Genomic DNA, 17557 nt, shown 5'->3' with positions numbered 1-17557 from the left:
ATTCTGTTTTAAGAATGCTATTATTTTCCGTTATAACCATGTTATAATGGAAAATAATAAAATCACCCGAACACCAAACCCAAACTTCAGTGAAAAAGTCGGGGTTCGGGTCCGGGTACCCGAACTCGCAAAGTTTGGTACGAACCCGAACTTTGCAGTACGGGTTTGCTCAACTCTAGTTATTACAAGAGGAGTGGTTTGTTATACACCTTACTTTTAGCTGACCGTGAGGTTAACAATAGCCAAAAAATCTTTGAAATGCCCATTATTATAAAATAATTAAAAAATAATTTAAAAAAATACAGACAATCTGTGTCATATAAGATAGGAGACTTTATTCTTATGATTAAAATAGTTTTTCCTGCTTTGTATAATAATAATATTGTTATTATTATAATTATTATTATCATCATTAGTAGTAGCACCAGTAGTAGTAGTAGTAATAGTAATATTATTATCATTAGTAGTAGTAGTAATAGCAGTAATAGAACTAGTACTAGTAATATGAGTAATAGTAGTAGTAGTAATATTATTATTATTAGTAGTAGTAGAAGTAGTAGTAATATTATTGTTATTATTATTAGTAGTAGCAGTAGTAGTAATAGTAGCAATAGTAGTAGTAGTAATAACAGTGATAGTACTAGTACTAGTAATATGAGTAATAGTAGTAGTAGTAGAAGTAGAAGTATCAGTAGTAGATGTATTAGTAGAAGTAGTAGTAGACGTATTAGTAGTAGTAGTAATATTATTATTATTATTATTATTATTTGTATTCCTACTATTATTTATAATTCAGTAATAATACTAGAGGTAGTAATAATAATATGTCTTGCACTACTACTACTACTACTACTACTACTAGTGCTGAGCGAATCAAAGTATCTAAAGTGGACTTTGACCTAAATTTTGGGTTAAATTCGATTCACCGCATTCACGAATTTCCTCATGCTTCGTGGTAACAAATCAATTTTCCCGGAAAGAACGTTAAAAAAAACCATACTCGTCCGTTTGAGCACAAAGACACCGCTGTGGCTATCTTGATTGAAGATCCTGTGTGAAATCTTGTACTTGCGCTGTGCGTAATGACGTCATCACACTGGCCGGTGTGGTGATGTATGATGTCACCACGCACAGCGCAAGTTTACGCACGGGATATTCAATCAAGATGGCCGCAGCAGCCACCGCACTCAAACGAATAAGGTGAAGATTATTTTTTTAACCCTTGAAAGGCCTCATTTTTCATCTCAGATGCCTCAATCAGCAATGAAGAGTTTAATGATGGGGGGGGGCAACACAATCGCCATTTCCTGTGATTGTGCCCTCTACTTATAAAGAAATGTGCTTCGTGGCAAAGTAATTAATCACAAAGCAATTTTTTTGGTGAAAATCTGCAAAGCAGCTGATTCGAATTTTCTACTACTACTAGTTCTAATAGTAATAATAATAATAATAATAATAATAGTTATTAAAATAACATAAATAATAATAAATGATAAAATAACACCAAAATAAAATAATGTGAAATAATAACACGTAACAATAATAACAAATAATTTTAATAATAGTAAGTATTATTATTATTACTGGAAAATAACTGTACAACCTAAATTGTAGGAAAATTATGTCAACAAAGCAGAGCCAAGATGATACATTTTTGAATCAGCAGAAATATGAATAAGAGGCGGTTGTAGCAATTGCATTATCGGATGCAAGACATGACAAATAATTAAGATAGATGCGTTCTTTCTTCTTTATCCTCCATTCTAAATTTACAGATCCACATTCCTTACCACAGTCATAAAACTAAGGTCATCAGATATTATTTATTAAATTATATCTTTTGTGACTGAGCATTTCACTGCAGAAATGAAAGGGTTAATCGGTCGATATGCCTCCTGTTACAGCAGGCATGTTGCCATAGTCAGACACTAACCGAATTAAAAATTAACCGTATGTCATTTCAGCCTCTGATGGATTATCTATAGATATCCATAACACATATCAATGAATTTGATTTATTGCCAGGAGTCATTTGCTGCAGCGGAGGGGCCATATATCTTATTAAAAGTCATATTGCTTTGCTTGTGAAATCCATCGGTTTGCAGTTAAGGGAGAATTGATCTGGAGCAAAACAATTAATGAACAAACGGAATTTGTGCAGCTGCTGACAAGTCTGTCGCTTTGTGGCTGAGATCATATGTGCGATCTATATAGTTTGTCAGATGCTTTTCTTTATGTTTTGGATGAGTATTTGGTTAGTATAGCCTTATGTTCAATTCATTGAATATCTACAGTCAGGGGAAGGGGGAGGGGGGGGTGATGACTATAGTGTTCTTCAATGTACAAAACAGTCAGGAAAATGTCTACCCCCTGCAGTCATTACACCTATCTCCTTAAAAAGGTTACCCCATGAATAATGTAAAAAATGAAAATCAGACATCATATAGTACATGCCAATCTCTTTCTAACAAATCTAGAACCAGCCCTGTACCTCACATGGATCCAGAGATCTCTCCATTGATTGCTCTGCTAGATTTATTTCAAGCTCAAGGGGAGTGTCCATTCTGCTGCAGCTCAGGGGGCGTGTCCATGCTCTCCCTATCACAGCTCAGGAGGCGTATCCAGGCTCTCCCTATCACAGCTCAGGAGGCGTGTCCATGCTCTCCCTATCACAGCTCAGGAGGCGTGTCCATGCTCTCCCTATCACAGCTCAGGAGGCGTGTCCATGCTCTCCCTATCACAGCTCAGGAGGCAGTTGAAAGATGAAACTGAGCATGTGCGGCCATCGCAGTGAGCAGTTCAAAGAAATAGCAAATTAAGTGGTACTATACCGATACATTTTATTGAATAACTCAGTAGCTATACCAAATTTTTTAATTACATGAAATTATAAAAGTATTCAGATCCAGGTGCTGGTTTGAAAACTGTAGAATATTTTTCATGGGACAACCCTTTTAAGACCCCCTCTAAAACACTGTATTGTAAATTTTGATTTGTGCTGTGGATTCAGAATGGCAAATCTGTAACAATTCTGCAGCAGGTGGACTAAGCCGAAGGATAAGAACCTGACTACAAAGTGGTTGTTAGTTGGGATCTACCAAACAAAATGGTTCTCTCAGTTTATGGCAAAAAATTCGTTTTTTTATTTGTTTGTTTGTTTTAGGTCCAACACCACTCTAGTCTACTGTATTAGTCTGGTATTGCATGCAATTACTGAAATGAAGCTAAAGTGCAATATTAGATGCAACCCGTACATCTGAGTCTATTATTTTTTAGCAGACCCATTTTTAACTAATCTCAGACAACCCATTTAACCACAGATCTGCAAATACCCCCCAAGAGTGAAACAGGACTGAAGAAGCATAAGAGGTAATTAACGTATATCACACAATGTTATATTTTATTGCTACTGTTCTCATCTTGTTTAAACATGAGTTTATTCTTTGTGTGGCACAATTAACATGTTGCACATAAGGCAAGAATAAATGGCGTCAAATCCCTCAGTTTCCATTCTTAGAATATAATGGAGAGTCTATTTGATGTTGCCCAGGTTTACATTGCACTGAATGGAATTTCATTTCCGTCTCATGTCCGTGAAAAAAGCGTACATTTTTCATCCGTGAAGATGTCCGTGAAGTATCCGTGGTTGGTCCGTGTGTCCGTTTTTATCATCTGTGTGTCATCCATAATTCACTGACGTTGCTCAGCTGAAAATTAATTTCCAAAGAATCTCCTATTAGTCTTCAGTGAAACATGGACCCATAGACTTCAATGGGCGTGCTTGGTCCGCATCACGGATCATAGTAGTGCATGTCCCCGTGATTTTTATATTGACCCACGGTCAGAAGAAAAATACTGAATTGTGAGTATGTGTGCTATCCGCAGAAAATGCGGACAGCACATGTCGGTGAAAAATGTAAATGTAAACGAGGCCTAAAGGGAGGTTCACACTGCAGAAATTTTCAGGAATGGCACAACAGAAATACAATGGAATTCAGGGAATCATTCTTGTCAGCATGATCAACCCTACCAAGCTATAGGCCTAGTTTAATAGGGTTGATCATGCTGACAGCAGAAATTGGAGGCTGACACTTGGCTTTGCAGCTTATCTGATTTGTAGATCATGTGAACGCTCATTCCCAATGACTGGTCGCCGTGTAAATGATCGATCCAAATTTCAGGGAAAATTCGATTAGCTGCGAAGCCGAATTTCCTTGTGCTTCTTGGTAACGAATCGACTTTCCCTGAATGGCAGTAAAAAAAAAAAAATCATACTTTCCTTATCCATTTGATCGTGATGAGCCGGCCGTCGCCATCTTGGTTGAAGATCTCGTACGAAATCCCGTGGGCAGTGACGTAGGACGTCACCACGCCAGACTACGTGATGGCACCATCAAGGGTCGGGCAAGATTTTGCATTAGATCTTCAATCAAGATGGCAGCGGCCGGCTTGTTGCGATCCAATGGATGAGTAAGTGTGATTTATTTATTTGTTTGATTTTAGACTGTAATATTGCTGTCTGATGCCGTGATCATGTATAAACACAGCATCTGAGGGGTACAATGCAATCGCACCCACTACCGTACTTACAAAGAGATGTGCTTTGTGACAAAGTAATTCATCACAAAGTGAATTTTTTTTGCTAAATTCGGCGAAACAGGCAATTTGAATTTTGAAATACTTCCCTCATCACTAGTCCTGATGACAAATGAACATAGCAATGTCTCCCTCCAACCTCCATGCACTTTGATAAATTTGATTTATGGCCCAGATTCAGGACATGGTAAAGAACCATGAGAAAAATGTAATAACTTTTTGTAGTGTGCATTGTGTGCTTAACAGATCTTTCAGTCGAGTGGATTCAGTCCTACCAGCTTCAGCACCACGGCTAGCACCACACTTCTTGCTCACACATTTATGATGACCTCATTTCTTATAGAAAAACAGGCAATATATTAAATATAGACAAATGTTTTCATTAAATTGACCCCAGCTTCAACTTTTACTTGTCTAATAACTTAAGTACATTATTACCCTATTTTTATTTGCATTGTTGCTGTTGTTAAGCCAAATTGATGATTTCCATCATGAAATGCCTGTTTAAAGGGCACAGGCACGAGAAGACAGAGCTAGACAAGATGTCTAGCCCTGTCAATCCAAAGGAAGAGGAGTAGGACGAAAGCCGTAAGGGTGTTACTAGTTAGTGCTCTGAGGGCTCTGGCCGGCCTCTTGGTGCTCCAGTAAGCGTATTTACATATCAAAGATTATGGGATTTGTTTTCCTCAGGAATGGCACAACAAAAATACATAATCAGGGAATTATTTTTGTCAGTATGATCAACCCTACCAAGCTATAAGTCTAGTTTAATAGGGTTGATCATGCTGACAGAAACTCTTTAAGCTCTGAGTAGATATATCCTTTAAAACAGATTACACAAAATCAGTATGAGCATAGTGATCATAGTGATTTTTTCCAGTTCGCTAATCTATAACCTTTGATGCCCATTTAAGTCATATAGCAGTTTTACTTGCTGTGCAAGTCTCGGGAGACTGCTGGATCACTGTCAGTGAGTGACTCAAAGTAAATCAATATATTAAAATAGTCTTGAAATGGAACTGCCGGCTCTGTAAATTAACAAAATATTCTGGTTAACCTCTAAGTAAGCTCCAATTGCCTTTAATAATAAGTAACACTTATAGCGTTAATGCCATAAATGTGCGGAATTGGATCGTCCTCCGGGACTGATCTCCGGAGAGTCCGACAAACGATTTGAATACATCAAAACTTATGGCAATGTCATTGCATTTCTAATTAAGCACTTTTAACTGACAGATGTAAGGCACGAGGACGGGGAGGTTTGGAAAGAAGCTCCGTTTTTAAAAGAAGAAGCGATAATTGCAAATGAAAAATGAAACAAAATTGCCGAGCTCAGTAAATTAGCCATTAACCTTTGACCTCCACAGGCTTCTGAAAAGAATCCTGACCAGTGGAACTGGGAAGAGTCCCGCAGTTCTAAATGATCTTAATAAAATTAATTTGATCATTTCTGATTAATTCTTTTTCGCACCAGTTTCAACTTGCACGAACTTGGCCACAGTCTCGCAAGGACACCGTAAAATGACTGCAAACACATCTTTCTCTAATTTATCTTTTGCTGTTATGAAGAAGAGATATGGCTCAATTTAGTCACAATTTACTGACTGTTTGTGTGACCCAAGTGGGTATTTAATAGATAAAATTGCATAATATATGAGGCGATCTAGATGAACAGAAGACCGCATGTTCTTATAGGAGTCCTTGGTGGAAATAGTCAAATATTGCTACTAAATTTAAAACTGAAATGAGAAGATACTAATTATTTTACCTACCATAGTGTGCCCCACCCTGCAAATCTCTCCTTTTTCATGTCCCTATTTTTGATAACCTTTTTAGTAAAACAAAATAAATTATACATACAAAAAAAAAAGGAAAAACACATCTACAAATTTGTTCGCCAAAAATCTTAGGTTCATCTAGGATTTCATGCTTGACATGCTTGATAAGGGGATTGGACTTGGTGAAAATGAGTGGTGCTTCATGGGAAAGCGTGAAGGGCAACACAACTGCACATTTCTATCTTAAAAATCTTTTTCCAAGTAAGTCAACCAATAGCTGCTATAGAGTCAGAGAAAAGTGTCTATCCCTGCACTAGATTTATCATCCAGCCGGAGACACTATGATGAATGTAGTGCAGGTCTAGACGGCCGGTCTAAAGTTGTATTGATTGAACACCAATAAATACAAATGGACCACAAAGTATATAAACTAACACATAAAAAGATATTCTGTAAACTCCTAGAAAGAATAAGACAGTATGCCATATACAGAAAACTTTATTAAATAGAATAATAATATGTGAAAACTATTAAAAGGTGTCAGATAAAATACACTGAAATGAAGGTCTCTCCAGCTTTACATAAAAGATAAAAATGCCACATATGAAATTTGAGCAACAAGAAAAAGTATCAAGGGTAGCAAGAGAAAAAGGTAAGTACCTACGCCAAATGTGTGTGTAAAGAAATCACATTATGTTAACCCATTAAATAAAAAATTTAAAACATTCTGGCTGCCACAGGAGGGAGTCCAGCCCCAATGTACGTTTTACTGTGGCTCCTGGTGGGGTTCCCCCTACACAGATTAGACATTATGGGTTTTTTTTATGCATCATATATTACTTCCATAATATATTTTATTTTTATGGTGCATTTCACAAAGTTTTTGTATATTTAAGCATATTTCAATATGTTAGACGGAGAACCCTTGCAACCCATACCTTTTTGTAGGTTTTGTGTGGTCACTTGGATGACAGTGCTTCTCTGCCCTCTTCCAAGATGGTGGGCACCTCTATTGGCTTTCACTGCCCATACCTGGTTTTAATATGGTAATATTCCCTTCTCCAATATGGTAACTGCTACTCCTACTGCTCACTGCGCATGTTACAAATGCGCTCTAGCTTGCGTTTGAGCTCGCTCCCCTTGCTATGCTCTGACATGCGCAGTGATTCTGGTGAGACGTAACTTTTTGGAGCAATCATTCAAACAGGATCTATAGTTGGTCTGTTTACATCTAACTGATTATGTGACACACTGATGTGATATTGAATTATCAATTAATGGGTTTTTTTAAAGATATTTTCTATATTTACAATCCTGTAAGAAGGTACTTATATTATTATCTATATATGACATGATTTTACACTATGCACGTCTTATATTGTGATATTATGATGTTGAACAACATATAAATGTTACATTTTTTTATTAATTATTATGTGTATCATCCATATGAAATTATCTATAGAAGTTTGGCACTGATAACATTGTATTCGCTTGAGAAAGGATCTATTTTGTAGATCTATAATTCCCAGAGAGTGCTGCTTTTTTCCCACTTTCAGATAGATAGATGGTAGAGATGAGATCACGCCTTGACATTTGCTTCAGATCCAATTCAACAATTTTAAAAAATAATAATAATATTGACCCATATCAATGTACAGAAATAAGAGAGAGACATGTTCACATTGAAAGAGACATACAAACCAGTTTTCATTCTAACAGGACAAGAAAACAAAGTGTCTCATACCAACCGATGCAACTATTCAAAGTCAGTGCTCACCCTTTTAAACAGTCTTTAAAGCATAACTTGGCCAGTAGCTAAATCAGCATCTTTTCTGCAAAGAGCACTTTCTGGATGATTACTCTTGAACACAGCAAAGGAAATTGGCTCAGCTAGCTGTGAGGTCTTTGCTGGGATCTGGGGGGGGTACTCTTTTTTTATTACGGAGAGCACATAATATGCAAGAGGTGATTTAAAGACCAGGCAACACTGCTCTAGGTTTCTGGAAAAAAACTATATGCAAATCAACACATCTTACATCTGCTGGCCTCAGAGAGGCTTAGCTTTCTTTTCCCTTTGGAAGGAAAGCTTATTTGAATATCTTTCCAATAAACTCTACTATATGCCTGTCCTACAATACCGCTTGTGCATACTAGGTGCTCCCCATAAGAAAGAGTATTCCCAGAACCCAACAAAGGCCTCCCAGCTAGCTAAGCTAATTTTCTCAGCTCTGATAGAGGATCACATGGAAAGAGCTATTTGCAGATGAGATGCTGAATTAGTTATTACCATGTTATGCTTTGCAACCTGTTAAAAGGTCTAAGTTTTGACTTTGGATAGCCATGTTATATACATTGGTATTGGAAGGAAACCTGGTTTGCATGGCATTTTTAATCAAAGCATTTACTCTCTCTTATTTGCCTAAAACAAATCTCAAATTCATTAATCACTGATACATTGTGGATCCCTTATGACTATAAACCCTCCCATATTGACATTATGTCTAAATGACCTCCTTTGCCTCCACTGCACTAACTTGTAATGGGCAAGTGTTTCCAGCGTTAAGGTACCTGATGGCTGCATAGTCAGTATGATAAGAAATATGAATTTATACAGTATGAGAGAGTGATCTGGGTATTAAGTCATAGACCCTTTACAATCACTACAGTTATAATACACTTCATTTGGGTCAGTAAGCTGTAATTGTGAAGATCTTTTCAATTCTTAGCAAAGGGTTGTGGGCTATGAACCCTTCAACATTGCCATAATGGTCAGTAAAAATGATCATATTTTCATGGTTGTGACATTATCTACGATATGGTGGGCTGGTTACATCAAATGACAAGAATCATTATAAGCCATTGACCACATTAACTTCTGGCAGAGGAACCAAGATTAATCTATGAGAACACAAATTCTTGCAGCACAAGTTTTTCCCCTTTATATCATAAACATATTTTATAACAGCATACAGATGTGTCCTCTCTTACCTGATCTCCAAACTGGAAGTGGTGTCAATTATGTCCTGACAGCAAAACAACATCACATCGCGAGACTGTAACTAAACTCTAAAAAGATGCAATACACATCACAACCACTGGGCGGTGAGTGCTCCACATTTAGCTTAGTGCTTCAGCTGCAGAGAAGCTAGCCTCAAATATGAGATATTTAGCGGCAGACCTAGCTAGATTTGGTTAGATCTATTGAGAATATTAAATGTGTGAAAGTCAAACACATGAGAATAAAGGAACACTAAATCCAGAATCCAAATATCATGTGTGATAATGCCTGCTTAGTATGTATCTAATCATATCATGTGTGATACTATCTGCTCAGCTGCATATCTAATCATATTATGTGTGATACTGCCTGCTGAGCTGTGTATCTAATCCTATCATATGTGATACTGTCTGCAGAGTCATGTATCTAAGCCTATTGTGTGTGATACTGTCTGCTGAGCTGTGTATGTAATCCTATCATATGTGATACTGTCTGCAGAGTCGTGTATCTAAGCCTATTGTGTGTGATACTGTCTGCTGAGTTGTGTATCTGATCATATCATGTGTGATACTGCCTGTTGAGCTGTGTATCTAATCCTATCATGTGTTATACTTTCTGCTGAGCTGTGTATCTAATCCTATCATGTGTAATACAGTCTGCGGAGTCGTTTATCTAGGCCTATTGTGTGTGATACTGTCTGCTGAGATGTGTATCTAATCCTATCATGTGTCATACTTTCTGCTGAGCTGTGTATCTAAACCTATCATGTGTCATACTTTCTGCTGAGCTGTGTATCTAAACCTATCATGATTAGATACATAGCTCAGCAGACAGTATCACACATAATGGGATTAGATACACATCTTAGCAGACAGTATCACATAGAATAGGATTAGATACACAGCTCAGCAGGCAGTATCACACATGATAGGATTAGATACACAGCTCAGCAGAAATTATCACACATGGCTGGATTAGATACATATCCTAGCAAAACATATCACACATGATAGGATTAGATACACAGCTCAGCAGACAGTATCACACAGAACAGAATTAGAAACACAGCTCAGCAGACAGAATCACACATGAAAGGATTAGATACACAGCTTAGCAGATAGTATCACACATGGTAGGATTATATACGCAGCTTAGCAGACAGTATCACACCTAATAGGATTAGATAAACAGCTCAGCAGACAGTATCACACAGAACAGAATTAGAAACACAGCTCAGCAGACAGAATCACACATGAAAGGATTAGATACACAGCTTAGCAGATAGTATCACACATGGTAGGATTAGATACACAGCTCAGCAGGCAGTATCACACATGATAGGATTATATACACAGCTCAGCAGACAGTATCAAACACAATATTCTTAGACACACAACTCTGTAGACAGTATCACACAAGGTAGGATTAGATACACAGCTCAGCAGACAGTATCAAACACAATAGGCTTAGACACACGACTCTGAAGACAGTATCACACATAATAAGATTAGATACACAGCCAAGCAGACAGTATCACACATGATAGGATTAGATACCCAGATCAGCAGACAGTATCATACATAGTAGGATTAGCTATGCAGCTCTGCAGGCAGTATCACACATGATAGGATTAGATACATAGCTCAGCAGACAGTATCAAACACAATAGGCTTAGACTCATGACTCTGCAGACAGTATCACACATGATAGGATTAGGTACACAGCTCAGCAGACAGTATCGCACAGGATTAGATTAGATACACCACTCAGCAGACAGTATCGCACATGATATGATTAGATACGCAGCTTAGCAGGCAGTATCACACATAATATGATTAGATACACAGCTCTGCAGAGAGTATCACACAAGATAGGATTAGATACACAGCTCAGCAGACAATCAATAATCAATAAGTATTTTAAATGTCATGCAAAAATTGCGGTATATACTGACACCCAATATGTCTGTATTATTATGTACATTTGTAACATGTAATGGGACTGTTAAAAGTATATAATAATCTCTGCATAATACTGTGGTTGGTGTGTGTTATTTTGAATATAATAAATATAATACTAGACTACACTGTATACTGACACCAAGTGTATCTAAATCATGGTATACGGCATATAGAATTGTAGTGAACAATGGCACAGGTCAAAATATATGGTAATCTTTGCACAATAAAAAAACATGAGCATCCATTGGAGGGATTTGTTTAACGTATACAATATATTTTTTATATATGTTGTATGTAAGACAAAGACCTGATGTGAACCCGGCCAAATTTCGCAATTGTAATTCCATTACCAGGTCTTTCCTTTAAGTTCAGGTATTTAGCTAGTAACACAAAGCGCCACCTGCTGTCTGAACATTGTATTGCAATTTATCCAATTTAGATATAACGTCATTTCGTGACACACATCTCAGGACATGTTGAGATAAGTGATCAGTTAGGTGTGGACACATCTGTAAATCACAGCAGTTCTGAGAATCTTGTCAGCTACAAATTTTTCATCTCATTATAACTTCATCGACAGTAGAGATTAAATAAACAACATTTACATGTCCTCGTCAGATTACCACAATGCAAGCCTTGATCTTCAGTCAACTGCCACTCACATGATGCGTCATCTGTAAGACTTATATATATCATTTATTATCTATGGTATTGTAATTTAAAGTGTTTTTCACCGGGTACATGGGTTACCATAGAAAACTCATGACATACTCTTAAATAAGCTGATGCTAACAAACAAGGTATTGTACTGTAACCCGTTCTAGCCAGTATGAGATGTGATTAAATTTTGACCTATAAGTTCCAAGACCCCAGTATAAAATATGCAATGGAGCCCCCAACGAGTAATCAATGGTGGGGGGGGGCAGTCTGATATTGATGATGTATTAGGATAGGTCATGAATAACTATAACCTTAAAAAAAAACTTTAAGGTTTTTAAAAGAGGAGGGCATTGACTTACAGGGTAGTTACCAATAGGTGCCACACATACGTACCCATACTATATACAGACACATACCTTTTCCCAAGGACCACTCTTACACCAATTGGTGGTTTCCAACTGGTAGAAGCAGTACTCCCTAAGAAAACCCCCAAATTTGATGCATCAGTTACAGTACTTGCATCATCAGAGGTAGTTTCATGAAGACAATGTTGTGAACATTCATGTGTCTTTGGCTTGGCAATCAACCTATCAATACAGGTCTATGACTTTGGACAGAAGCAAAAATCAGCTTTTACCCACAGGGAATATATATAAATGAAGGGCCAACCTTGTAATAGATGGACAGGCCAAGTCTGACACGAGCAGCTCTTTGTTGGTTGTTGCCTGTTAAACCCAGCCAAAGAGCACCTGCCTTGATAAGGGCTGCCCCGACCAAAATCTTTCCCTACTCTTGAAATGCTCTATAATACCCTCACGCCATGGGTTAGGGTATTATAGGGCATTTCAAGAGTAGCAACATTTTCCTGATGTGGTTGCCCTTATCAAAGTGGGTGATCTGTGGCTAGATTTAAAATGGCTAGCTTACCAACTCTGGATAAGGTGCAGTAGGAACAGTCTACAACTCAAAATTTACACTTGGACTGTTTCCTCATTACAGTTTCTCCCATCTGAATACAGCGGATATCCCACCACTATCACAGCAGATGCTTTATTACCTTAAGATTCCTTCCTTTATTGCAAGTCAGGTAGGGACCAGGGAAGTCAAAACGGAAGCCTTTAAGAGGCATTCCGTTTTGATCAATCATAATAGAACTCTATAGGAATCATAATGGATCCAACTGATTCCCATTATGCAAGACGGAAAACAAAGTCCTATCGACAGTTTTTTTTTTTTTCGTTCTGCATAACAGAAACCAGACGGATCCGCTATGATTCCCATAGACTTCTATTATGATGGAAAGCAAAACGGAATGCCTTTTAAAGGCTTCCGTTTTGCATTCCGTCATAATGCAAGTCTATGGGCAGTATAACGGATCCGTCATGGTTTCCGTTATGCAGGACTGGACTCCTGCATAATGGAAACCAGGACGGATCCGTTATGCTGCCCATAGACTTGTATTATGAACGATCAAAACGGAATGCCTCTTAAAGGCTTCCATTTTGACTTCCGTCTTATGGATTCCGTTATTTTCCGTTATAGCCATATTATAATGGAAAACAAAAACGGAATCCATAACGGTGATACAAACGCACCCTAAAAGTTATATTTTAAATGTAATTCACCCTTTTGCTGTTGACTATGTTATACTGGTGAATAGCCCCATGTTACAGTGGTAATTTTTTTTCTTGGTTGCATACAGTTAGGTCAATATATATTTGGACGTTGAAACAAATTTTGTTTTTATTAACTGTTTACTAAAACATATTCAAAATATAGTTATATAGTGGACATGCACACAAAGTCCAGACTTTTAGCTTTTAATTGAGGCTATCCACATTAAAATTGGATGAAAGGTTTAGGAGTTTCAGCTCCTTTACATGTGGCACCAAAAGTAATTGGACAATTGACTCAAAGGCTGTTTCATGGGCAGGCGTGGGCAATTCCTTCATTATTTAATTTTCAATTTAGCACATAAAAGGCCTGGAGTTGATTTAAGGTGTGGTGCTTGCATTTTGAAGATTTTGCTGAGAAGTAAACATGCGGTCAAAGGATCTCTCCATGCAGGTGAAAAAAGCCATCCTTCATCTCCAAAAACAGAAAAAACCCATGCTAGAAATTGCTACACTATTAGGAGCGGCAAAATCTATAGTTTGGTACCTCCTGAGAAAGAAAGAAAGTGCTGGTGACCTCAACAATGCAAAAAGACCTGGACACCTACGGAAGACAACAGTGGTGGATGATCACAGAATAATTACCGCGGTGAAGAGAAACCCCTTCACAACAGCCGACCAAGTGAACCACACTCTCCAGGATATAGGCGCATCAATATCCAAATCTACCATAAAGAGAAGACGGCATGAAAGGAAATACAGAGGAATCACTGCACGGTGCAAGCCACTCATAAGCCTCAAGAATAAGAAGGCTAGATTGGACTTTGCTAAAAAAAACATCTTAAAAAACCAGCACACTTCTGGAAGAACATTCTTTGGACAGATGAAACCAAGATCAACCTCTACCAGAATGATGGAAAGAAAAAAGTATGGGGAAGGCATGGTACAGCTCATGATCCAAAGCATGCCACATGATCTGTAAAACACGGTGTGATGCAGTGTGATGGCTTGGGCATGCATGGCTGACAGTGGCCCCGGGGCCCTAGTGTTTATTGAGGATGTGACACAGGACAGAAGCAGCCGGATGAATTCTGGGGTTTTCAGAGACATACTGTGTGCTCAAATCCAGCCAAATGCAGCCAAACGGATTGGTCGGCGTTTCATAATACAGATGGACAATGACCCAAAACATAAAGCCAAAGCAACCCAGGAGTTTATTAAAGCAAAGAAGTGGAATATTCTTGAATGGCCGAGTCAGTCACCGGATCTGAACCCAATAGAGCATTTCACTTATTAAGGACTAAACTTCAGACAGAAAGGCCACAAACAAACAGCAACTGAAAATCACGGCAGTAAAGGTCTGGCCGAGCATTAACAAGGAGGAAACAGCGTCTGGTGATGTCCATGAGTTCAAGACTTCAGGCAGTCATTGCCAACAAAGGGTTTTCAACCAAATATTAGAAATTTACATTTTATTTACAATTATTTAATTTGTCCGAATACTTTTGAGCCCCTGAAATGAAGGGATTGAGTTAAAAAAAAATGCTTTAATTCCTCGCATTTTTATGCAATCATTTTGTTCAACCCACCGAATTAAAGCTGAAAGTCTGAACTTCAACTGCATCTGAATTGTTCTGTTCAAAATCCATTGTGGTAATGTACAGGACAAAAAAATTAAAAATGTTGTCTCTGTCCAAATATATATGGACCTAACTGTAGCGCTTTGCTCTAACCTAAAAAGAAGAGTGGAGATATCCCCCACCTTCATGGTGACCATACACACTAATAAGTGGCTCAGTGGTTAGCACTGGTGCCTGCAACGCTGAGGTCCTGGGTTCAAATCTGACCAAGGACAATAAATGCATGGAGTTTGTATGTTCTCCCCATGTTTGCATGGGTTTCCTCCCACACTCCAAAGACATCCTGATAGGGATAGCCCGATGCTAATGTCTGTAAAGTGCTGTGGAATATAGTAGCGCTATATGTGCATAAAATAAATAAGGTATGTAGATACGGACTGTCCGACTGAGACAACTCTTTTAAAGGTTGGCCCCCAAAAAAGTATGATCACAGGAAGTCTGACTGCTGGGACTCCACCAAGGACTTCACCAATTTTGAGAATGAGGGGACCCTGTGGCCCCTTTGTGGAAGGGTTTACATGAAGCAGTGGTCAAACATTGGCACTTCCTTCATTGTGTACACGGCCAATGAAGATTGTACTCAGCTATCTCCATCAATTCCAAAGACATTGAACAGAGCGGTGGTGTGCAGGTATGACCACTGCTCTGTTCAAACTCAAGACCCCCTCATTCTAGTGATCATCTGCAGTCACCACAGGACATATACTTATTCTTGCACCGTCTTATAAATGTTGCCGGTAAGATGCATTTTCATTGAAATCTTTTAGATTTGCCACCTAGTTTTACAAATGACAAGAAAATAACTGTTTTTCATTACTGATATATGGAACGGAACAATACGATGAGATTTAGACAGAAAACTAATTTTACACATGTAGACAAAATATTAAAACACAGTCTCATCTCCATTTCAGCTTTCCTACAGGTTGCTGTCATCACACTATCAATAAGTCTTCTCGTCTTCCCAGATGCATCTTGTCAACACATTGGAGCAAAGCTTCTGCAGTTATTCTATGTGTACCTTTGAAAATGGGATTTGCTACTCTTGAAAGAGGATGGATGAACTGAAGGAGTTACTGAAATAGAAAACACTATGCAACTAATGAATTGCCATCAGGAAGATTGATTAATCTGCTTTATGAAGAGATGATGGTCCATATGTCTGATGTATACACCCAGCCTCTACAGTACATTCCTCCCCACCACACACGTAGCATGCAAATGTCTACTTTGTATCTGAGACAAGCTTTGACTCTAACTTTCACACAGCGGATTTCACTTGATTAATAGTCCAAAACTTTCATTTATAGGAACTCAAGAGCCTTTTTCTTTTTTATCGTTCCCCTGGTAGAAGTTCCCTTTTGCAATACATCCCATAAGGCTTAATTAAGTTGCGGATCTAACAGGATGGCACATGAAATCAGTTTCTCTTGTCTAATTTCTGTAGCTACCATATGTCTGGTGATATCAGATCCAGCATAGGTCAAGGTCAGCCGTTATGACAGTACAAATGCTTATACGTAGAATAACGCTCAGAAATGCTTTCTTACAGAACCCTGTTCTAGCTTTCATTGTCTTATATGGAGGAAAATACAGCTTTATAATAGGAAACTCGGCTTTTGTGGAAATGTTGTTGGGCTGCATTTTCAGTTTAACTCAACTCTGGTTGCAAAATACAGAATGCACCTTGTGAAAGTAATGTAGATGCCATTTTATGCATTGCTCAGTGTAGATGGGTGTAGTTGGTTCTGGCCATCCACCTGATATAATATATATATATATATATATAAAATAAGTGTGGGTTTCACCTCCCAGATTGAATGTAGTGTATCTGGTGAACATTACTACTACAAGATCATAATTGAGAATTAAAAAGCATCTGTTTCCATGGTAAACCCTGTTAAACCAGGCATACAGCCTAGTATGGTTGATCATGTTGATAAAAGCAATACCCTTATTTTGACTACCTACTTAACTGGAGCACCGAGGGGATGGCCAGAACCCTTGGAGCACCAGTTTGTTACACCCCTACAGCTTCTGTCCCACCTCCTTCCCCTGGATTGACAGAGCTAGACATCTCATCTAGTCCTGTCTTCTTGTGCCTGCTGCCCTCCAAGTGTTGAGACCTGTCATCTGCACTGTGTCTCCCAGGTTGAGAACTTGCTCAGTTAAAGTCTGCGCTGCTTGGAGTGCATCAGGAGATACAGTGAGCAAGTACCTAGACTGGAAGATGCAGAATAGGCAAAATATGACAGGTCACAGCGCTTGGAGAGAAGAAGGCACAAAAGACTTTCCAGGAGATGGGGGA

Source organism: Bufo bufo, chromosome 7, assembly GCF_905171765.1.
Source record: "Bufo bufo chromosome 7, aBufBuf1.1, whole genome shotgun sequence".
In the NCBI taxonomy this organism is placed as follows: Eukaryota; Metazoa; Chordata; class Amphibia; order Anura; family Bufonidae; genus Bufo; species Bufo bufo.
This window is presented reverse-complemented; position numbering follows the sequence as displayed.